The sequence below is a fragment of the Pleurodeles waltl genome, chromosome 2_2 (assembly GCF_031143425.1).
Source record: "Pleurodeles waltl isolate 20211129_DDA chromosome 2_2, aPleWal1.hap1.20221129, whole genome shotgun sequence".
NCBI classification, from domain to species: Eukaryota; Metazoa; Chordata; class Amphibia; order Caudata; family Salamandridae; genus Pleurodeles; species Pleurodeles waltl.
The window spans coordinates 243,509,323-243,533,930 of NC_090439.1; positions in this window are offsets into that span (position 1 = coordinate 243,509,323).

Here is a 24,608-nt window from a genome sequence, read left to right on the forward strand (position 1 = left end):
GGCAAGAATCTGATCCCCAGGGGTGGGAGCCTTTGCTCTCTATATGTCAGAAACAAAAGTCTGCACTGGAAGGGGTGTTAACACACCCCTCCCCAATGGGATGACTGAAAAATCTGCATTCCAAGGCAGGGGGCTTCAAAGAAGCCCACCATCTATGGTATGCAGAACTGGCCTTCCCCGGAGGAAGATGCTGACCCCTCCCCCACCTCAGGGCCCACCTGGCACCTAGACAGGAAAATTAGCTATGCAGGAGGTGTGTTGCATTTCCAGGCTGGACACAGCCCTTGGTTGACTAGCTTGAAGTGGACACAGCCTAGGGAATTCCACCATCTTGTGTGTGATGAATGTAGGAACTCTGTAAAGGGTGATGCTCACTCCCCACTGGAAATGGTCATCTAGGGGGTGTGGTGACCCCGAGGGTAAGTAGCCCATTGGCTACTTCCCTTCACTCCCATTAATGCCCCCTAAATTGAGTATTTAGGGGATCCCCTGATACCAGAGTCTCAGACCTTGGCTGGACACAAAAGAAGGAGTGAACGAGAATCCTGCTGAACCAAGGACCATGACTGACTTGGCGACAACCCTACCAGCCTGGCTGCTGCACCCGACCCTCGAGGGCCAACTCACCTGTCCTGCTGCTGCAGCCTTCAAGAAACTGGGAGAGCTGGCAGTGCTTTGCAAAATGCCAAGTAGAACTCCCTTGGAGAAAAGAAGCCACTCCTCTGCATGCGCAGGCACCAAAGAAAGAAGTGTGAGACCTGGGACCACCAAAAACCTGACCCCAGACGTCACCACTGCACCTGAGCTGCCTAACCTGAGCTGAAGTGGGCCAATGGTGTCAGCGAAGTCCCAGGCCCTCCAGGGATGAAGCGTTCCCTAAGTTTGCCAACTGTGGACTTTGAAATGCCATCTGCAACCAGTTTCTGCAGACACCCCTGCAACCACGAGTGACCAGGAGACAGAAACCTGACACCTCATGACACCTCTGCACCTGTCTGCCCCAGACTGAAGAAAAGAAAACCAAGGGTGTCCCCACATCCCCCAGCCTTGTGAGACCTGAGCCCACTTGTTGGCTTGGTCAGACTGGACCCTCAGTCCACGTTTGCAGACTGTTCCTGCAAGCCACCCAGCAACCTCAAGGAACTCCTGCACCAGACCGGATGCCAAATGACACCACTGTACCCAAGCCCTACAGCCCAAGAAGAAGAGGACCAATGATATCCCCACATGCCCGAGGACCTCAAAGGTCGAGCCCCAGACTGGCCTTCCAGTCCCAGCTTGCAGCAACTTTTCAAGTAGGCCATTTCCTATTAAAATAAACGGGACACCTGACAACGTAACACACCTCTGCACCCGTATGCACTAGAGTCTCCTGAGGTGACCTGTTGGTGTGGCCTTGGACCCTGCCCCATACTCACCTTAAGTCCCAGAGAACAGTCCTGTAAGTCACTGTGAAGTGCATGAATGCAGTACATGTTTTGCCTCATAGGATAACATTAACACGCCCAATAATTGCACTTAGTATCAACTTTTAGAACCTGTAAAAATTCCTGTCTCGAAATGTACCTGATTCTGGTGATCTCGGTATCTAAATGTATATGAAAGTGTGTGTTATTCTTATAAATTGGTGTTGGATTTCTTTATTGAGTGTGTGTCTCACTTACTGCATGAGTGTGTGCCTTACATGCTAAGCACTGCCTTCTAATATGTCTAACTGCTCAACCACACTACGCAAAAAGAGAGCACTTGGGATCTCACTTGTACTTCTGCGTAACTTCTTGGTATTGCATGGACTCTTTGCACAATGTACCTCATTATGGTCCACTATATAACGAGCCAGCTTTCTACAGAAGGCAGCTACACTGCTAACATCCTCATTCTCCAGGTCACTCATATGCAACATTCCAAAGAGCAGATCCACAACTCCAAATCATGTGTGTGAGAAATCATACTACTGGTTGAGGGGGTTGAAACCCTCCTCAAGCAGCAACCACTTCAGTGTGAAGTTACAAGCAAACCCCAAATAACCCTGTGCTCAACCCTCTGGTAGCTTGGCACATAACAGTCAGGCTTAACTTAGAGGCAATGTGTAAAGCAGTTATGCAGCACTTCAAACAGTAATAAAGTGAAAATACAACAAAAGAAAAATCCCACACCAATTTATAAACATACATTAAAATGTAATAAGTAAATCACAAACAACATAAATCCAATCAGTAGAATCAGAACTTTCAAGTTTTAAAGATTTAAGTAACAATAGCGAAATGGAGCACAAAGCACCAACTGTGGTCATCTGGTTATGCCGGCTAGGCCAAAGTCACAAGTTCAGGTCGACCACGATAGGGTGAGGGCCAGCTATAGGGACTGACCCACTTAGGTCCATTGAACACAGTACCTGCATCCTGGCTGCAAAGAGATGCGGAGTCTTGTGTCAAGGATGTGTCACACCACAGAGATGATGCGAGATCTGGGAAGGGAGATGCATTGCACAGCAGCATTTCTCTGAGGCCGATGCGTCAAGCAGCAAAGGCGATATGTTGGTTTGAGGACGATGCACCATGGAGGAGATGCATCAGTTCTGCTAGATTCACATGTGGCTGGCAGTGCACCTTCAGGCCCACTTCCAAGGGTCCAGGACTGGGGTGGCACCACTTGGGAGGGCAGGTCTCACATATGGCAGAGTCCAGGTGCTGAGTTCAGGGTTGTTGTTAGCCTGTTATGTCCCTAAGGCTTCTGATCTTCTAATTAGGAGGCCAGCCAACTAGCCCTTAGAGTCACTGTGGGGTCCTGGGTTTAGACAGCAGGCCTATTTCTTCTCACCCTGAGAACCTGAGAGTCGTTTTAGCCAATGGTAGAACTGTGAACCCCCATAGATGGGAAAAGAACAGTAGGTTTGCTCCACTGATGCAGCTTCGGGATTTGCAAGAGTGGGAAAACTGGGAAAATGCTACATACAGGGTGGAGTCCTTTCATAACTTGAGGATCCTGAGCTGGAATATACATGGGGTTTAGGGGTTCAAAAAGGCTAGCAATCTTGGTCAAAGAGTTAGTCTATACCATATAGTGTTCCTGCAGGAATCCTGGTTGAGAGAGGGCATAATTGTTGAGGGTTTTGTAGCTAAAAACAGCAAGGGTAATCAGCGGGGGAAGGGTAGAGCTTCTGCGGGTGTGTTGATTTTAATTTCCACCAAAATATTTAAACAGATTCTCAAGGTAGTCAATGTATCTAGTGGAATGCACGTGAGTCGTGAGGAATAAGGGGTGAGGAATAAGGAATGAAAGAAATTTATACTAATAAATATATTCATCTAAAGAAGAGTATTGTAGGATGACTAAATGGATTGAGGACTTTGACCCAGCTTTTTAGAAGGTGGTGGGAAAATTCCTGGATACTATGTAATTTTGGCTAGCCATTTTAATGCATGCTTGTATCCAAGGCAAATGGATAAGGTGTTGCAGGAGGTACTAGTGTATTATGTATTGCTGCATTCCCAGCGGTACCATTCAGAAAGAGGCCATGGTCTTGGGTTGATGGCTGGCAAATAATGGGTTAGTATGTTTAAACGGGCGCTTTGATAATGATACACCAGCAACCCAAATGCTCTGTTATGACTGCCAAGAATGCCCCATTGATTACATTTTTTTTCCAGTTTGGCAGTAGCAGTTTTACTTGGATTTTAGAAGATTGTCCTACTAGGGAAATGACCACTGGGCAATTTCTGCCACTCTATGTTTTGAAGAACCTGAGGCATTCTCTAAAGTTCTGCCCCCTGGGTGTAAGCTTTCTTTGAAGACTCACAGCATACCTTGATCACCCGTATCGATCAAGTTTTAGAATGTACAGATGCCTTTGAGAGGGGGTGAAGGAATATAGAATTGTGTGTTCAGTAAGATTTTAGAAAATATGCTGCCTTATATTTGGGCAAATCTGACTATATATATAGTCCTGCCACCAAGAGCGGGTAATGAGGAAGGTTGGTTTAATGTAGCCTGTCAGATAGCCAAAAGTCATCTGAGTAGGTTATTGAAACAATTCAAATTATGATGAAGTACTGTCTCTAGAAAGAAAATAAATTGTTTATAAACTGAGTACAGTTATCGTCTCCAAGAAAAATATGCCTCTTTTTCACACACATTAGAATGATATGATAGATGTAACTCAGTAGGGAGACCAGAATGCTTCCTTACAGAGTCAATAAAGCCTGTAATCCTTATTTGGGATTGCTTGCCTTTACGACTGAAGAGGATGTTTGTGTTTCGTACTTAAGGAATTTATATGATTCCTTTCCAATGCTGCCCAATATACAGATGAGCCTCTTGAAGAGTGCTGATTAGACCTGGGCGAACTTCATGGAGTTCCACTCCGCGGAATTCTGTGGAGGTGATTATAAACTCGATGGAATTCCACAGAGGCAGAGTTCCATGACCTGCAGAGTCCTGAATGTGCCTGATCTCAGAAGCGCTAAGCAGGGTCATGCCTGCTTATCCAGGCGCGGCCCTGCTTAGCTCTTCCAAGACCGGGTGCATTCAGGAGAGAGCCGTAGGCAGTGAAGGCTGCAGTTTCTGGCCTCTTATGCACCGGCCTGTCCTGTGTGTGGTGCACACGGAGCAGGCTGTTGCGCAAGAGGCACGAAACAGCAGCTTTCTTTTGCTGTCTAGGGCACTGGCCCGAATTCAGGCCAGGTCCGCAGGTAGCAAAAACTGCCAGGCCTCTTGTGCACATGCCTGCCCCATGTGCACTGCACAAAGGAAAGGCCGGTGCACAAGGGCCTGAAACGGCAGCTTTCAATGCCTGTGGCTCTGGCCTGAGTTCAGGCCAGGGCAGTAGGCAATGAAAGCATCAATTTCAGTCCTTGTTTGTTCACCAGTGTGCACAAACAAAAAAGAAAATGGACAAGGACTTACCTGGGTCCTCCAAGGCGTCCTCTCTCCTTATCGTCCTCTGACCACAGCAGCCTGGCTCTCTGCCTCCCTTTGCCCTCTGCTCCGGGCTGCTGGCAGAGTGAGACCTGGCCCTGGATCCATGTCCGGTGCGCATTGTAGTCCAGTGATGGGCTACACAGAGAAAGCGCAGTGTGCACTGGGTGAGCTCCTCTCAGCTCGTGTAGCTAGCGGAGTTTTTGGACAAACTCGGTGTTCCAAGCGGAGCGCAGCATTCCAAAAACTCTGCTAGCTCTGCCTGCGGAACAAAGCTCGCCACCCAGCCCTGGTGCTGATCCTAGTTGGTTTTCTGTGAAAGAGATAAGATCTGTAATTGACGGTACTAAGCTAACTTCAGCTGCAGGTCCAGATAATATTGCAGCGGATTTAATCAAGACAAGTAGTGAGTGGTGGGCCAGGTTCTATTCTTGCTTGTTTAATTGGATAAGCACAACAGGGCTTTATGCCCCTTATCCCCCTTTGTTGAGGGGCTCTGTTATGAAACGAATGCTAAAAAATGGCAATGGCACACAACCATCATATTATAGATTGATTAACCTTTTGGATATCTCAAAGTTCCTATTGACACATCTGGATGAATAGGTATAGAAAAATGAACACGTTCCTCTTGAGCAGGGTGGGTTTTGTGAAGGCCATTCTATTATAAATCACTGCTCCACCCTTTGGGCTATTATTAGTGTTAGACCTAGGTACCCCATTGGGCAGGGTGCTATGGAAGTAAAAGGCAGGACATGTTATGGTAGAGAAAGCCCCCCAATGTTTCACTACTATGAAGCCTGCTCCTCTCATAGACCAGCATTAGACATTCCCTTATATTCTTTTAAGTGCTAATTTCTGATCTGAGAGGAATAGACTTGTCATGTTTGGTATGGTTGGAATGTCAGTGAGAAATCCTACTTACTGGTGAAGTTGGATTCTACATTACTATTTAAGAAATGCCACTTTTAGAAAGTAGGCATTTCTCTGCACTTACTGCTCTCTGTGCCTTACAGCCAGTCTCCAATTCACGTCTGGTCTGTGATGGTTGACAACTCCCCCTTTGCATTTCACCCAGGCAGCCATAAGCACAGGACAATCAGCTGCATCTGCATATGGATGGGTCTCAGGGATATCAAAGACTTCACAAAAGGGGAAAAAAATCCAGCACGTTGGAAAATTAATGCAACGCCTGCAAAATTCGACACAACATCTGCTGCATCGACGCAGCGCCTGTCTTGTAGCTGAAGAATTGGTGCATCACCTGCCAGATCGATGCAGTGCCTGTTCTGGATTTTCCACGCATCCTTCCTGGGCATCAAAATATCCCTACATCACATTGAGAAACCAAGGCTGCTCTCCCGGAAACGGTTGGATCACCTTGCAGCATAGAAAGAAACAACGCATCACATTCACCACACTGGAAAAAACAATGCATTGCTCTACTTTCCGACACATCTCCTTCTCTGTGGCCCTCAACGTCGTTATTTTTGACGCATCCCAGGTACTGTGTATTAAAAGGATACAACCACTAATTCTTAAAGATTGAAACTAATCTAACCCTCAAAAAAGTGATATCTTGACTTGTGCATATTGGATTCTTGTAATTTTCATCTTATTTTATTCTGATAAATATAATCTATTTTCCTAAACTGGTGTGGAGTACATTTTGTGGTGTTGTCACTGTGTTCCTATATGAGTTATTGCAAAATTACTTTACATATTGCTTCTAAAATAAGCCTGCTGCTCTGTGCCAAGCTACCAGAGGGTGAACACAGGTTAATTTAGGTTGTGTTATGACTTACCCTGACTAGGATTGTAGTCCCTACTTGGACAGGTTGCATTCCTCTGCCAACTAGAGACCCAATTTCTAGCAATTAGTGAATCACTGGAAATCAATCAGATTTGTGTTGTTGTTTTATTTATGTAGGTACAGCTTTTGACACACTGGATAGGGGCCTGCTCTAGGAAAAACTCTGGCCCGAATTTATACTTTTTTAGACCCGCATTTTCGCCGCTTTTTGATGCAAATTACATAGTATGATTCAGGATTTACACAGTGATAACTGGGCACAGAGGGGAACGTGACAATACAGGGAGACTATCAAATAAGATCCCAATTTGGAACGGCCTGCGACAGGGATGTGCTCCTTCCCTCTATAGTTTGTTTTTGGTAGATTTGCCAGCAATTCATCAAGTTCTATCAAGATCTTTCCCTCCTGAAGTAGGGAAAGTGCATATTCCATGCCTGTTGTATGCAGATGATTGGCTCTGCTAGATCATACTTCTCTGGGTTTACAAGAGAAATTGGAGTCTATGGACACCTATATTAAGAAGAACTCCTTAAAAATAAACCTAGGGATAAACAAAGATAATGGTTTTTGGGGAAAAAGTCACCAGCTCTAGATGGGTTTTGAAGTCTCTACGTGTTGAAGTGGTGAACTGAAGTATCTGGGGTAACTTTTTTTTATAAGAGTGCAAAATGGCATGCACATATGGACAGTGTTAAGTCAAGAGCCATGTTACAAGCAGGATGCCTAGTTAAGTTCGATCAGAGGTGTCGAGGCCTGTCGTGTGCCCACCTCATGAAGCAGAAGGGAATTGAAATTGGTATCCTGGCAGTTACTGGGCATCTCCTGCACATTTTAAACAACTTATCTAAAGACCCTGAAGTACCGAAGAGCTCCAAGTTATGCTGGGAAGAAATTTGTGTTAGAGAGAGGAAGTGGGCCGGGGATGTTCAGCTTAGGATGAGATTGGGGCACCAGGCACAATAGAAGCATGGTCTCCCTTTAATCAAACATTCAGAGAATCACCCGAGAAAGTAAGTTGTATACTAGAGGCAGAAGCCCTCAATATATCTTACACTGAAGACCATAGGCTAGGATGATGTTTTTCCCTAGTGGGTACAATTAATAGACCGTAAGCTGGGTAAAGAAATATTAAAAATGAGACTGTGTAACCCAATTTTTTCAAGTTCTGAGTAGCATAGGGTGGTACGCGATAAAAATGGTTGCTGTTTGCGCGAACTTAATGAGAAATGTTTATCGCGCCATGTTCTCACGGATAGTGCTTTTTATTAGACAGCTTATATTAAGTTTTTGCAACCCTTATTTTTAAAATATCAAACATACTCTATGGTGAAAGCAATGAGACTATTGTCTGAAATGTGTTTGATGTATGAAGTAGTAGAGATGGCACATTTTATGCTTTTTATCAATAAATGTTTTAAAAACGGATTGGACTAAACTGGCTTTAACTTGTATTGTTTTATGTTTTTATATTGTTTTATATTGTGTGTTTTGTTTTTAATAGTTTTTACAGAAAATGGTCCTAATAACCTTGATGCTGACTCTCTCTTCTCACCCAGGCAGGAGAGTAGCAGATAAGCACAGCAGGGCAGCAGTCCTTCAGAGCAGCAGTACAGCAGAGTGGCATTCCTTTCAGCAGTACAGCATTCCTTCCTGGCACAGTCCACAGGTACATAAGTGTACTGAAGAGTTGGGTCTAAGGCCCATATTTATACTTCTTTTGCACCAAATTTTCAAATTTGGTGCAAACTTAACTCCATATTTATATTTTGACATTAGACACATCTAATGTCAAAATATAGGAGTTTGCACCATTTTTTGGATGAGTGAACCTACCTTGCGTCAATGAGATGCAATGAGATGCAAGTAAGTGTTCCCATCCAAAAAATGGTGCTATCTCCATAGCCCCACATTTATCTCCCCGTGCTAAAATGACGCACGGGTGGGAGGAGGGGCTAAATAATGGTGCTAAGCTTGCTTAGCACCATTATTTAACACCTGGGTCAGACCAGGCGTTAGGGGACCTGTGGACCCATTTCCATGGTTAAACACCATGGAATGGGTCCACAGGTGCCCTCCTGAAGCCCCAGCAGGACCACCCCCACCAGAGGGACACCGGAGGATGGGAGACCCCATCCGAGGTAAGTCCAGGTAAGTATTTTTTAATTATTTGTTTGCCATTGGGGTCCTAATGAGGGCCCCCTGCATGGCACAGGGTGCTGGCCGTTGGGGTGGTGGGCATAACTCCTATCTTTCCTAAGACAGGAGCCATGTTTTCAGTGGTTGTGGGCCAGGAAATGGTGCTAGTCTGGCTAGAGGCATTTTTTATGCCTCTAACCAGGCTAGTGTAATTTTTTGACGCACAACCCCCTCCTTCCCTAGCGCCACCCCCACCCGGCTAGAGGCTTTTTTAAAGGTGCTAGCTCAAGTTTAGCGCCGGCTTGCGCCATTCCTTTAATATGGCACCAGGCTAGCGCTGTGGAATGGCACAAGCCGGTGCTATATTTTTTGCCGCAAAACTGCATTTGCGCAATTTTGTGGCAAAATGTATAAATCTGGGCCGAAGTGTCCAATATTTATACCTGGTGCCCACTTTGAAATGGAGGAAGCTTGTAGAGGTTTCTACCCCCATGAAGTGTCAGACATCCCCTTGCTGCCTGTCCTGATGCCTGCTTGTCTGGGGTCACAAAAGATCAGTTACATACCCTTTGTGAGAGTGCTTAGAGACAGCCTGTGTGATGTGCAAGTGTGATAGGTGACAGACCCTCCACCTCGTTAACTCAGAGTGACCCATCCTGTCAAATCCAATCTTCCCTTTCTCTCACTGTCCGGGAGCAATACACAAAGACCAACTGCCATATACACTTAGTCATGTGACCCAGGATCGGGTTGAATGCTCCAAATGGTTAGAATAAGAAAGTGTCAACTTTCTAAAAGTGGCATTTTCAAAACTGTGATTAACAATCTGACTGAGTCTTTTGACACCAAAGTTGAACTGCCCACTTGCTCCCAATGGGAAATTACAGTTTATTAAAAGTAATAAGGTAGTCCAATGTTACCTATGGTAGAGGTATGCGTGAGAAAAACAACTTTATGAGTTTTTTCACTACCAGGACATGTTAAACTTAAAACTACATGCCCTACTTTTTAAATACACTACACTCTGCCCTTTGGGCTGTTCAGGGCATTCCCTAAAGTTGACCTATATGTATTAAAAAGAAGGTTTGGACCTGGCAAAAGGTTTAGTTTGCCAGGTCAACATGGCAGTTTAAAAATGCCCCAACAGGCTGCAGGATAAGGCCTGAGACATGTTTAAAGGGCTACTTAAGTGGGTGACACAATCAGTGCTACAGGCTCAGTAGTAGCATATAATTTACAGTCCCTGGGCACATGTAGTAATACTTTACCATGCACTTACATGTAAATGAAATACGCCATCTGGGTATAAGCCCACTTCACCATTTTTTAAGGAGAAAACGCAAGCACTTTAGCACGGGTTAGCAGTGGTAAAGTGTGGAGAGTCATGTAGCTAGCAAAACTCAAGTTAGCAATACAAGAGGGTTGAAGGCAAAAAGTTAGGTGAGACCCACCCCATGGATGCCAGGTCAAACAATGTGGTGTCACAGTCTGAGAATTTGAATGAGCTACATAACTAATCCTTCACTTATACAGGGACTGTATTATTGTGTTGAAGTCTGATAACTTCCATTCTTTATACATGTACTATGATGGAGAGTCAGGCCACTGCCCATACTATTCATTAGATTCATGCCTTAGTGTCACAATTAGTCCTGCATTACGTTCTTGCACTGGAATGCTGTTTTCTTGTATTTTGCCATGCATGTTTGCTGAGTTTAGGCAGGGATGATGTGGCAAGTGTGGGATGATTAATTGATGTTGTTGGGTGAAAATCTCCTGTTTACTTACAAGTGCTGCTTGTTTGTGGTAATTAGTGTAGAGGAGCCCATGCTGTATTTGAAAATGGGTAGTGGGAGCCCCATGGGCCCTACTAATGACAGTGCTGTTGATTTCCATGCTTTATGTCTATGACCTACAAATGCCTATGCTGTGTGCGAAGTTTGATAGCCCTATTGATGATTCCTTTCAAAAGCCTATGCTGTTTATGGGCCACTGATGCCAATGGCTGCTAAGTCTTAAGTGGTATATGTGTATGTGTGTGTGTGTTGATTGCAGCAGTAGTTAACTGCTTGTATAGGTTTTACTGTGTTCTGTTAATACCTATACTTTAAACGATATCTGGTTTCTGTACTTTAAAAATGATATTATTTTACATGATCTTAAAGATGGTATTTTTCTAGAGCCTTATCTTATATTATGCATAATATTAGATGTTTATTTGTGCAGCAGTTTATGCTTTTATGCACCTTGGTTTTTGGTTAATTTAGTATTGTTGTCTTTTATTTGAAAGTACCTTAATCACACAACAAAACTAAATACTAGAAATTTCAACAGCAAGGTAAGTACAGGGTTTTTATGTTAGTTATGATCTTCAGTAAGAAACTACACGCCCTTTCTGGTATTCTATCTCGTCACCATGGGAGATATTTTATGTTTATAGTTACCATTATGCCGTAGGTATAGGCATGAACTTTGCACAAGTGTGGATTACTTCAAATGCCGCATTTGTCAGACTTGTTTCAGTAGGCTACAGTCCACTTGTGGGGCACACGTGCCAAGCACAGGTGCTTAACTCAGCATTGGTCAGGCCTGCCACTTGGGCACACAGCTCCAGGTGCCTTGGTAGTTACGAAGAGGGTAGTTGGTAAAGGCTACACATTCCGAGGTGGCAATACTGCAATTCCCACAGTGCAGCTGCTTAGGGAGTCTCTGTCAGACGGATCCTATGCCTGGGACAATTACAGCAGACCCTTCCACCATTAGCTCCTTATCCAGGGTTGGCGCTTCATTCCTTTGCTCACGGGCAAGATGTCTTGGCATCCGAGAAAGTCCAGTGACTCCTCCTTCTTTCATATCAGACTCCAGGCGATCTTCCATCGCCTCTGGAGAGTTGGCTCTCCATATGACACCAACCATTGGCTGCTTAGTAGTCACTGAGTACTATGTGGCATGTAACCTCCTTAGTAGAAGAGGCCACCACAATGAACGACAATGAATCTGGGCTCTCATCTTTATATCAAGTTCACAGATGGAAGATGTGTATTCCAGATGAGTTCCTTGGAACCAATTCAGATCTGTTCCCCTTTTATGCATCCTGGTGAGGCCACCTTCCAGACCTGGCCTTCTTCTGAAATGCTTATCTCCCCAGCAGGATAGTTTACAGATTGACTTCCCACCACAGACAGACAAAGAAGCATGGAGCAGGCTGCACCAAGCTATTTATGACCCTTCCACATAGAGATCAGGAAGAGAGACACAAATCAGAGAGACAAAAATCTGTGCCCCTTTAAAGGACTCAGGTAGTGCAAGATACTGCAAGCCTCGCCCTGCACCCTGCCACCTAATTTACCAGCTACTACAGTCAGAGGGATTTTCAGCCCAATGTATGAGGAAGGTTCCTGGCATTTCTACAAGAGAACTGTCTCCTTTTTCCTCACCATATTGTCAGACATTTCCCCTCCCTTCTAGTAGCTGCCAACAAAACACATATGCTGTCTGAAGAAAGCAATCTCTCCTCCAACTTGTACTCTGGTCCAGGTTGTGGGCTTCCAAAACGGAACCTGCAGGCCTGTATCAATTGTGCATCAATTATGCATCAGTCACTGTTAATCCTAGAATATATGAACTTATACAACGCAGAGGATATCAGTGTTCAGAATCCCTTATTCATCATGAGTTGCAGAACCTCTTAGATAAACGGGTCTGGAGGTGTGCCTTAATGTCTGAAATGTAACAAAAGGCCTGTTTCTATACTAAACTTAACACAGTAAGCTGGCACCACCACTCTCCATGCATGAAACCCACGACAGGGACAGTACTCCTTTGACACTACGAGCATGCACTTGCTGTATTGCCCTCCCCCTACTCCAGCTCAGAACAAGGCACAGAACCAACCACATTCAAAAACAGGGCCTAAGTGAATGCATGCACAAGGGATTTGTGTGCAGCATGACAAAAATTCAAGAACCAGGATAACAGATATATGGGAGTTTGGGTACGTAAGGCACGGGGCACAACTGTATCTCATGGAGAGGACATTCCTGTCCCAACATTACTGATCAAATTCGTAATTCAGTTTAAAGTCTTTTTACTCCATCCGTTTACTTGCCAAAAAGTCTAAAGTCCATGCAGCCAATCCATCTGTTCATTTTAGTCTCTTGTTCCTTTTGCAGAATACGCCACACTGTTACCTGCTGGCTGGTGTTGTACTTTTATCAATATGGCAGGTAAGGTTTGCATACCTGACATTGCAGAGGTGCCTTCACTTCTGCAGGAGTCTCTCCAGTGACCTTGCATTGGAAAAGGGACCTCTGGATGAAGTCAGTGTGGCAGGCCTGTACAGTAGTACTTATCTTCAGCAGCAGCACACTTCTCTTAGGGTGCATACATGTGCTCAAGTATGGCAGTTACAACCTCTTGGCCAATTCATCCATGATGGCATGTCTTTGGCATGTGCGGTCTCCAGGCCAATCAGGGTTGTTCTGCTTTGGCGGCAACACATCTCCTCTCCCCTATGTCAGCATTAGCAGCACCCATCTATAGGGCTCACATCAGATTTCCAGATAATATAGTGATGCATTTGCTGCAAAGGTCTTGGTGAAGTTCACACTGGAACTGCTCAGAGACACCAGACGACCCCCTTAGAGCAAAGGTTGCTCATGGCTTTTTTCTCTGTGGTAGTCAGCTTTATCAGGGTGCTCCCCGTGCTGGAAACACACAGAGAAGAGACTGCCTCTTTCTGGGCAGTTACTTATGCACGATCAAGCACACTCCTTCCCTCTCTCAGCAGACAGACAGGCTTCTAGGTTCTTTCGGCAGACCCTCAGCTCCTCCACCAAAAAGTGCAGACTTCAGGTTATATCTCCACACCACTGAAAAACTAGCTGTAAGGGAAGCACCTCTCCTAGTCTTGCAGTAACAGGAAAAAAGTAAGGAATCCCACTTTTATACACATGTTCCATTTTTCCACACAGGGGATAAGGATCCACTGTTTCAGGCTACAGAATCAGTTTGGATTGGTTCGCCTTCAAATGTAATTTTCTGGTTGGTCCTCAGACACATCCTTTGCTCAAAGTTATGGCCCTTCCAGTAGGTAGCAAAGGTGATTTCTCCAAGCAAGAACATCCAAAACATGGGCACAATGAAGCGTGAGATCTCTGGCTCTCATCATCCTATCTGAAGCAACACCTAGAGACAGACAAAATAGCCCTGCCAGAAAATGCCTTCACTTTGAACAATAAAAACTGGTCCCTCCCCTTGAGTCTAAGACCTCCCAGTTGGCAGTGCTCATGAAGAACTAATCAACAACTCTTTGATAATGAGTTTGTAATAGAGGCCATCTCCCCATCGTCTTTCATCTCAATGTCTGGGTTTTCATCCTCTAGCCACAGAAATGCAGGCAATACACTTCCACTGTCTGGGAAACCTGTATCCATCCTCTCTCTTGTACCAGGCAAATCCGGAGGCATTCCATAATGGATCTCACCACCTCCAGTACTCAGACTCATGCCAGTGCCATACATGTGTTACACATTCACTGCACATGCATGTGCTCACTATGCACACAAGATGACAACACAAGGTTCTGAAGGGGCTTATTATCAGTGGACACAAGAGAGGCCAGTAGATCACACTCTTTCTGACAGAAAGAGAAAGGTACACTCACACTAAAGATTTACAAAGCACTGCAAGCACCACTTCTAATGTCTCACTCCAAGTATACACGTTAGCCGTATGCCCACTGTGAGCACATGCTTATTGCTGGCCCTCTCCTGGCCAGAGAACAGGTTCCTGGACTATGCATTACAAGTAAAACTCTCAGTTTTCCATTTTTACTGAAGTTTCCAGATAAATACAGACAGAAAATTATGTGTTTCCTTTCTGTATTGTTAGAGAGGAAACAAAATGTGAAGAAGTTGCCTCACCGACATTAATAGAGAGTGTTACATAGTTGTACATGGTGAAAGAACAATGTAGGCCTACTTCCACAATGATGCAAGACAGGGGAAGAGTTCACTGTAAAATATAATGCATAATCATTAAGGTCTTAGTTAAAGGAAAACCTGTGTTTACAAGCTTAGAGGAATTTATGGTCACAAAACACAAGCACATATTATTTTTTCTTGTTTAATTGAAAAATGAACCTGCTTGAAAGAATGTGAGCAGGATATAGGGTTAGCCAAGTGCACATCTGATAAGAAGTCTTGGAAGCAGAGCAATAAAACACACATCCACACAAATGCATATGAAAGAATCAAATAAATGGTTTGTTAAACATTGTAAGAATTACAATAAAGAATGTGTAGAGAAAAGGCTAGGAGTTTGAGGACATAGGTGATATAATCTTCTTGTAACAACTGTATTTGTTGAATGGCATATTATTTGAACTTTTGTAAAAAGCATTGTTGATGTAACTATATAAGGGGCTGGCGTTAACAGTCATTTGATACCAGCTGTTTACCTTTGTGAGGATAGCCACTCTCCCTGCCATGACAATAAACCTGCTTCTTGTCTTGCCAAGAGGAGTCCTGTTTTTATTGATTTCAGTTTCCTTGCAACATTTGATGAATGTTGGAAAATGGGTTATTGGTAGGGCAGGTAGGTACCTACACCTAGCAACAAGCCACAAACCTCCACAAAAGTACAGTTAGGTCTCAGTAAATTAATCCCAGCTCTACCCTTGGTAGCTTGGCATCGAGCGTCAAGGCTTAACTTAGGAGACAAAGTGTAAAGCATTCAAATATCACAAAACAGTAATTAAATAAAACACAGGAAACAGTTTAAAAATCCAAAACCAATTTATAAAAATAGCTTATATTTTTATCTTTAAAATGACACAAAAACGATTAAAATCGGTTCAGGGGAACCGGAGATATGAATTTTTAAAGTATTATTATTTTCTAGCGCATAGAAACAAAAAGCGCCAATCGGGTCATCTGGTTGCACCAGGACCGGGACAAAGTCAGACTTTCAGGCCGACCGCGATGGAGCCCTGCTCGGCTACAGGTCGCGGGAGGCCTCGGTTAAAAAGTTACCTTCTGACTTAGTCTTTATTTTGAAGTTTTTCTTCACCGGGACGAACCTGCCAGTTGGATCCGACCTCCTGGAGCCCTTGTCCGGATACGCGAAGTCGGTTTCCTCGGTGGTGATTTCTACCTTCGGACTTAGTCGTTTTTTCGAGATGAAAATCCTTCGACCGGGGTAAACCTGGATCTTGATCCGACGTCCGTGGAGCCCTTCTCGGATACGATGGCTGGAAGGTCCCGGTCAACTTTTTACGTTCGGACTTAGACTCTTTTTCGGATGTTTTTCTTGACCGGGACGAACCACGAAGTCAGGCCGGGTCGCGGTTGAGGCAAGCCGGCTAGAATTTCCGCGTCGAGTCGGTCACTTTATGGAGCTTTTTTCTAAAATTTCTCCAATCTTTTCCAAACTTCTGGGGCTTCACCCAGATGTTCTTTTAAGGTTCTTTTGGGGTCCACAGCTCACCCCAAGGGTCCAGAAGTTCTGTGATGGTCCCTGGGGGTGCGGACTTCAACTCCCAGAATGCACCTGGCGCAAACTCCTTTTTGGCCACTGGGCAGTGGTCAGCTGGTCGCTTCTTTCAGGAGTTGGTGCAGGGGACTCTGGTTAGCAATTTTTCACCTGTAGCAAACAGGGAGTCCCTCCTTGAACCAGTGGAAGCCAGGCAAAGTCCTTCTTGTGGTGAAGCCCAAGTGTGCAGCTGGTGCAGTCTTTCTGAGTGCAGGGTCCAGGTGCAGGCCAGGGGTCCAGCAGGGCAGTCCTTCTTCTTCTTTAGTTCCTTTCTTGTTGAATTCTGGAGGGGATCTGAGGCGTGGGTGCAGGTCTGCCAGTTTTATCCTTGCTCCTGGGTGAAAAGCAGGGGGGCCCTGGTCCTCCAATCAGGGACAGGGTCGTCCCCCTGTGATGACCACTTCCTGGGAAGTGTGGCAAAAATCCATCCCAGAAGGCAACAGTCTCTAAAAATCCAAAATGGATGAATCTGATTTTTAGAGGAGAGATCTGGCTGAGCCCACCCACTGGTGTGGCTAAAAATCATAAACACACCCCTCTCCTGCCCTCTCCTAATCTAATCAAGGGGGCACCTAGCTGTCTGGGGTTGCAGGATGTGGGGGTGTTGCTGGGTGTTCCAGATGTCCTTCTCTGCCTTTGAAGACCAGTTTGGCAGCCCTCCCCCTTCCTGCTTCCCCATCTGCTGAGGGGAGATTCTCTCCCCCAAGCACATTCCTTTGTGTGAAGTCAGGCCACTTCACACCTCATTAAAGTAGCCTGGCAGAAGCTGCTGCAGGCTGGCCAATCAGAGCACAGCAGCAAAAACAATGCAGAGCTGAAATTGGCAACTTTTTAGGTAAAGTCTAAACTTTTTACCTGCACTAGTTATATGAAATCCAACAACTGGAAGTTGTGGGATTTATTATAACAATCAATTTGATACCAAATTCTTGGTATGTAACATTTAAGGAGACTTTAAAATTTAAAATAAAGTCTGCCCATTCTAGCCTATGAAGGCCATTTACTTCAATGAGGGAAAAACGAATTTGGCTGTTTTTACCTCACCAGGGCTTATAAATCTATTTTTATAAAGTCCCTGCTTATAGTTACATGGCACCCAGCCCTAGGGGCACATAGGGCACACCTTAGGGGTGACTTATATGTAAAAATAAGGTAATTTAAGACTTTGGAAGTACCTTTAATTCCAAAGTCGAATTTGCATATAACTTTAATTTAAAAGCAGCCAGCAAGGCAGGCTTGCTTTTAAAATGACACTGGGCACCTCAGCAATGCACCTAGGTGTGCACCACCTATGCTGTGGTCCCTAAACCTACATGCCCTACTATATACTAGGGACTTATAGGTAGGTTAACTTAGCCAATTATAATTAGCCTAATTTGCATATCCATTTTACACAGAGCACAGGCCCTGGGACTGGTTAGCAGTACCCAGGGCACCATCAGAGTCAGGAAAACACCAGCATAAAGTGGAAAATGGGGGCAAAAAGTTAGGGGGCCTCTGCAATCAGCCCCAGTTTCTCACACAACCCCCCCCCAGCCCACACGCCCAGGAGACTCAGCCCAACCCTGGGAGAGTCTTCCTGGCTTGTTAGGCGAGGAAGACAGTGAAGAAAACTGGCTGTCCCTTTGCAGGGCCTACTCTGCCTTACATCCTCCTGTCAGGGTCTCTCCCTCTGGGTAGTGAACCCACCCCAACAATGAAAGGACCCATTTCAAACTGAAACTTCCCTCTAGGGGGGTCTTCCTCCTCTCTCTCTGCCAACTTGGGTAGTGAGGTGCCCACCTCCCCTACTCCTAACTTTGCTAGGGCAACACCTAGCTTACCCAAAGAGGTCACCCAACACTTGAGCAACCCCACCATGACCAATAGGGTCAGGGGGCCTACTTTGCTATTGGCCCTGGGGTCTGCCTCCCAGGCCAAGTACAGTGCTGCCAGGAAGGCTAGCACCCAGCAGAGGCTACTGACAGCTGTCAGTACCCAGAACCACACCCTAAGCTCTCCACTGACAGGTGGCTGAGCTGCTTTAGGGGCATCTTTGGGGTCCTGGTACCCCTCTTGCTGTCTAGAGTGGGGGGCTACCACCTCCTGTGGCAGACACCCTCCTTCCACTCTCCCTTCTGTCAGTGCAGGGGCAACACCTTGCATCTGGACAGCTGCCTGACTACTCAGGACTTCCTTGGGGTCAGGTGAGGCCTCACCAGTGCCAACTCTGGGCTCCCCCCCTACTGGGGCAGAAGGCCTTTGGCTTCTTGGAACTCTCTTTAAGAGTGGCCTACCCTTCCTTTTCTTCTTTCCTTTTCTTGGGGACCCCTGTCTCCTAACTGTAGGGACTGACTCCCCAGGACTTTGGGTAGGGGGGGCGCCCTGGGCAACCACCCCATCTGTGACCAGACTCACCTCTGGGAGGTCATTGCCCAGGATACAATCTAGGGGAAGGTCAGCACTGACTACCACCCTAATCCAGTCAAGGATACCCTCCCTCTCTAGGGGCACTATGGCTACAGGTTTGGAGGTGACCTCCCCTGTGGCTATCCTGACTTTCTTTGTCTTTCCTGGGACATACATGTCTGGGGTCACTAACCGGTCACTCACTACAGTGTGACTGGCACAGGTGTCTCTCAGGCCAGTGGTAGGGATCCCATTCACTTGAATGTGGTGGAAGTGCCTACTCCCACCCTCAGGGATCACCAGCTTACCATCTGGTCCTGTCTCCCAGCACAATGCTAGGAGGACTTCATCATCTGAGGAATCCTCCTCTATGGCTACACTGGACAGCCCAGTGCTAACCACCTTCTTTGGACAGGCTGCATCTCCTCTGAAGTGTCCTGTCTGCTGACAGTCAAAGCAAGCCCTACTGTCCAAGAGCTTTTTTAACCCTGGGTCTCCCTGTCTCTGCATGTCAGAGTGGGAGTGGGATTTACTCTCCTCCTTCTTAGGGTTCTGGGGTACAGAGGGAGTCTCTGTGGTGGGCTTACCACCTCCCTCCTTAGGTTTTTGGGGACCTGTCCCCCCCTTCTTGGAGTCTCCCCCTGGGACTTGACAACCACCCTGGTTCTCAACCACTCATCAGCTGCCTCCCCTAGCTCTCTAGGGTTGGTCAGCTTAGAGTCCACTAGATGCTGGCGTAACCTTTCTTGGATACAATTGGTCAAGATGTGCTCTCTCATGATCAGATTGTATAACCCCTCATAAGTATTTACTTTGTTGCCAATAATCCAGCCCTCTAGTGCCTTTAGTGAGGTGTCCACAAAGTCAACCCAAGACTGGGTACTGACCTTCTGGGTGTCCCTGAACTTCATTCTATATTGCTCTGGGGTCAGACCAAACTTCTTGACTAAGCACCTCTTCATACTAGGGTATGAATCTGCCTCCTCCCCCCTTAAGGTCAGAAGCCTATCCCTCCCTGAGTTGGGGACCAACTCCCACAAAAGGGAACCCCAGTATTGAGGCTTAACCCTTCTCATTTGGAGTGCCCTCTCAAAGGCCCCTAGCCACTTATCTATGTCATCCCCCTCTATATAAGCAGGAACTACCCCCTTGGGTAATCTGGGGCAAACTCCCCCACCCATGGACACCTCAGCTTCTTTATCGCTGCTTCCATCTCTTTTTTCTTTGTATGCCCACTTTTTCTTCTCTAGGGCCAGCTTCTCTGCTTCCAAAGCTATGTAGGCTAGCTGGGCTTCCAGCTCTCTTTCCCTGATGGATGGGTTCTCTCCTCCTGAAAGGACCCTCTTCCTACCACTAGCTTTGGGTCTGCCCCTAGTGACTGTATCCAGTGAGGACCGTTCCTCCTCTTCCTCACTTGGGGTCTGATGCCTTCCCTCCCCTGAGTGGTTAGAGCTAGCATCTTCCTCTTTTTCTTCCCCCTCTGGAGCTTCCTCTGTGCCTAGCCCTTGGGCCTCAGCCCATGCTGTCAGGGATTTAATCAGGATTTGCTTCCTGAGATCAGTGGTTGCAGGCAACCCTCTCTCAATACACAACCCCCTAAGCTGGACTACTGTCAGTGTGGGTAGGCTAGCCAGATCAAGCTCCATGGTTCCCTAGTTTTGTGTCAACAAAAACTTTTTGCAAAAATTGGAAACAAGAATTTAGAAAAAATTACAAAAATTCAATAATTGAAATTAATCCAAATTAATTAAAAAAAAAAAAAAAATTAAAAATTAAAAACAATTTTTGCACTAGGACAATTTAAAGGATTTTTAATTTGTTTTATCTAAAACTGTAACGTGATATTGAACACAAGTACAGGATCCCGTCGCTGCTTCCAATTATGTTGGAAAATGGGTTATTGGTAGGGCAGGTATGTACCTACACCTAGCAACAAGCCACAAACCTCCACAAAAGTACAGTTAGGTCTCAGTAAATTAATCCCAGCTCTACCCTTGGTAGCTTGGCATCGAGCGTCAAGGCTTAACTTAGGAGACAAAGTGTAAAGCATTCAAATATCACAAAACAGTAATTAAATAAAACACAGGAAACAGTTTAAAAATCCAAAACCAATTTATAAAAATAGCTTATATTTTTATCTTTAAAATGACACAAAAACGATTAAAATCGGTTCAGGGGAACCGGAGATATGAATTTTTAAAGTATTATTATTTTCTAGCGCATAGAAACAAAAAGCGCCAATCGGGTCATCTGGTTGCACCAGGACCGGGACAAAGTCAGACTTTCAGGCCGACCGCGATGGAGCCCTGCTCGGCTACAGGTCGCGGGAGGCCTCGGTTAAAAAGTTACCTTCTGACTTAGTCTTTATTTTGAAGTTTTTCTTCACCGGGACGAACCTGCCAGTTGGATCCGACCTCCTGGAGCCCTTGTCCGGATACGCGAAGTCGGTTTCCTCGGTGGTGATTTCTACCTTCGGACTTAGTCGTTTTTTCGAGATGAAAATCCTTCGACCGGGGTAAACCTGGATCTTGATCCGACGTCCGTGGAGCCCTTCTCGGATACGATGGCTGGAAGGTCCCGGTCAACTTTTTACGTTCGGACTTAGTCTCTTTTTCGGATGTTTTTCTTGACCGGGACGAACCACGAAGTCAGGCCGGGTCGCGGTTGAGGCAAGCCGGCTAGAATTTCCGCGTCGAGTCGGTCACTTTATGGAGCTTTTTTCTAAAATTTCTCCAATCTTTTCCAAACTTCTGGGGCTTCACCCAGATGTTCTTTTAAGGTTCTTTTGGGGTCCACAGCTCACCCCAAGGGTCCAGAAGTTCTGTGATGGTCCTTGGGGGTGCGGACTTCAACTCCCAGAATGCACCTGGCGCAAACTCCTTTTTGGCCACTGGGCAGTGGTCAGCTGGTCGCTTCTTTCAGGAGTTGGTGCAGGGGACTCTGGTTAGCAATTTTTCACCTGTAGCAAACAGGGAGTCCCTCCTTGAACCAGTGGAAGCCAGGCAAAGTCCTTCTTGTGGTGAAGCCCAAGTGTGCAGCTGGTGCAGTCTTTCTGAGTGCAGGGTCCAGGTGCAGGCCAGGGGTCCAGCAGGGCAGTCCTTCTTCTTCTTTAGTTCCTTTCTTGTTGAATTCTGGAGGGGATCTGAGGCGTGGGTGCAGGTCTGCCAGTTTTATCCTTGCTCCTGGGTGAAAAGCAGGGGGGCCCTGGTCCTCCAATCAGGGACAGGGTCGTCCCCCTGTGATGACCACTTCCTGGGAAGTGTGGCAAAAATCCATCCCAGAAGGCAACAGTCTCTAAAAATCCAAAATGGATGAATCTGATTTTTAGAGGAGAGATCTGGCTGAGCCCACCCACTGGTGTGGCTAAAAATCATAAACACACCCCTCTCCTGCCCTCTCCTAATCTAATCAAGGGGGCACCTAGCTGTCTGGGGTTGCAGGATGTGGGGGTGTTGCTGGGTGCTCCAGATGTCCTTCTCTGCCTTTGAAGACCAGTTTGGCAGCCCTCCCCCTTCCTGCTTCCCCATCTGCTGAGGGGAGATTCTCTCCCCCAAGCACATTCCTTTGTGTGAAGTCAGGCCACTTCACACCTCATTAAAGTAGCCTGGCAGAAGCTGCTGCAGGCTGGCCAATCAGAGCACAGCAGCAAAAACAATGCAGAGCTGAAATTGGCAACTTTTTAGGTAAAGTCTAAACTTTTTACCTGCACTAGTTATATGAAATCCAACAACTGGAAGTTGTGGGATTTATTATAACAATCAATTTGATACCAAATTCTTGGTATGTAACATTTAAGGAGACTTTAAAATTTAAAATAAAGTCTGCCCATTCTAGCCTATGAAGGCCATTTACTTCAATGAGGGAAAAACGAATTTGGCTGTTTTTACCTCACCAGGGCTTATAAATCTATTTTTATAAAGTCCCTGCTTATAGTTACATGGCACCCAGCCCTAGGGGCACATAGGGCACACCTTAGGGGTGACTTATATGTAAAAATAAGGTAATTTAAGACTTTGGAAGTACCTTTAATTCCAAAGTCGAATTTGCATATAACTTTAATTTAAAAGCAGCCAGCAAGGCAGGCTTGCTTTTAAAATGACACTGGGCACCTCAGCAATGCACCTAGGTGTGCACCACCTATGCTGTGGTCCCTAAACCTACATGCCCTACTATATACTAGGGACTTATAGGTAGGTTAACTTAGCCAATTATAATTAGCCTAATTTGCATATCCATTTTACACAGAGCACAGGCCCTGGGACTGGTTAGCAGTACCCAGGGCACCATCAGAGTCAGGAAAACACCAGCATAAAGTGGAAAATGGGGGCAAAAAGTTAGGGGGCCTCTGCAATCAGCCCCAGTTTCTCACAATGAACCAGACAGGAGTCTCATTTATCTTCAACCAACTGCTGTTGGCGGAATAGTGCCTACCCCGCTCACAGATTGGTGCGCATCTTTGGTAAGGTAAGCAGATACTGTGTTGCCTAAGGTTCTGCCTATTCACGGGGCGGGTAGGACCCGGAATTGACATCTTTATGGTGATGATAATGCAGACTCTGCTCCATGTGTTGTATATAATGTGACTTGTCTCTTTGGCAATTACAAATGTAGGTATAATGTAAATAAGGTTATAGCATGCAAGATTGTGTACAAGGGTTACACAATATCAGGTTAAGATGCTGCATAGTCAGTAGAGTGTTTATCCCAATGTAATTTGGAAGTGGTCAGTGTAAGTGATTAGAAGTTGGAAGTCCAATATGTGTTCCAATATTTTGACATAGAGGTACAGCTGAAAGGCTGATGATGCTAAACTTTACCCTGAAATGCGATCTGAACACTCGAATAACTGTCTTGGATCTAATGTTTAGAAGTCATTCTACGGGACACATGGTTTGAGGGTTATCGTCTCATGCATGCTGAGAGAAGTGACCATTTGCTACCGACTTAGTTTACAGTTTAGAGTGAAAACGAGTCTAATGAATATTTAGAAGTAGCTGAAGTATTTATATTTTGAAAATATGTTGATGATGAATGCACATGTGTGCATGGAAATATAAATGTGGCCACAGAGTGATGTTGTTGTGTTATATTGTTGTGACGTCTAATGTTTAAATATATGACGGAAAAGACAAATTGATGGATTTCTTGTTTGTGAGGACGAGTGTAAAAACATTGAGTAAAGAGATAAAAGATTAGATTATAAAATTGCTAGGAATAGAGGGGACTATGGAGACTCCCTTAGAACACGTACAAAAGACCTTCCTAGGTGATCAGAAAAGGTTACAAAAGTATTTTAAGGAATCGTTTAAGGCCACTCAGAAAAATATGTATCCCTGGCCAAATGAAGGGACATTTGATGATAAGATTTTAGAACACGTTGTTACACATCTCAAGAGTAAATATGCAGGAGTTAAATTACAGAAACAAAAAGGCCTTTTAGCCTTATGGCACGTCTTTTGTGAAAAGCCTAAGGACTCCTCAAATGTGGACACATATAGTAATTGGTCTGCTCCCCCATCTCCACATGACTCTATGAATATTTCCCTTTAAGGTACCTGGTTTTTATCCATTGGTGCAGCTACAGGAAGCCGCAGTAGGATATGTGAATCGTGAGATTGAGACCCCTTCACAATCCCTGAAGGAATCCCCTAGTTTTGCCTCACAAATGTAAAAAACAAAAAGCATGAGTACTCTCAGACAACAAGTAAGGGAGGGTGACTCTCAGTTTTCAGGACAATGAGAAGCAAAGTTCACACTACATTAAGACCCAACCTCCCCCAAAGAGGATAGAGGTGAAGAGTAGGGTCCAGGAGATCGTGA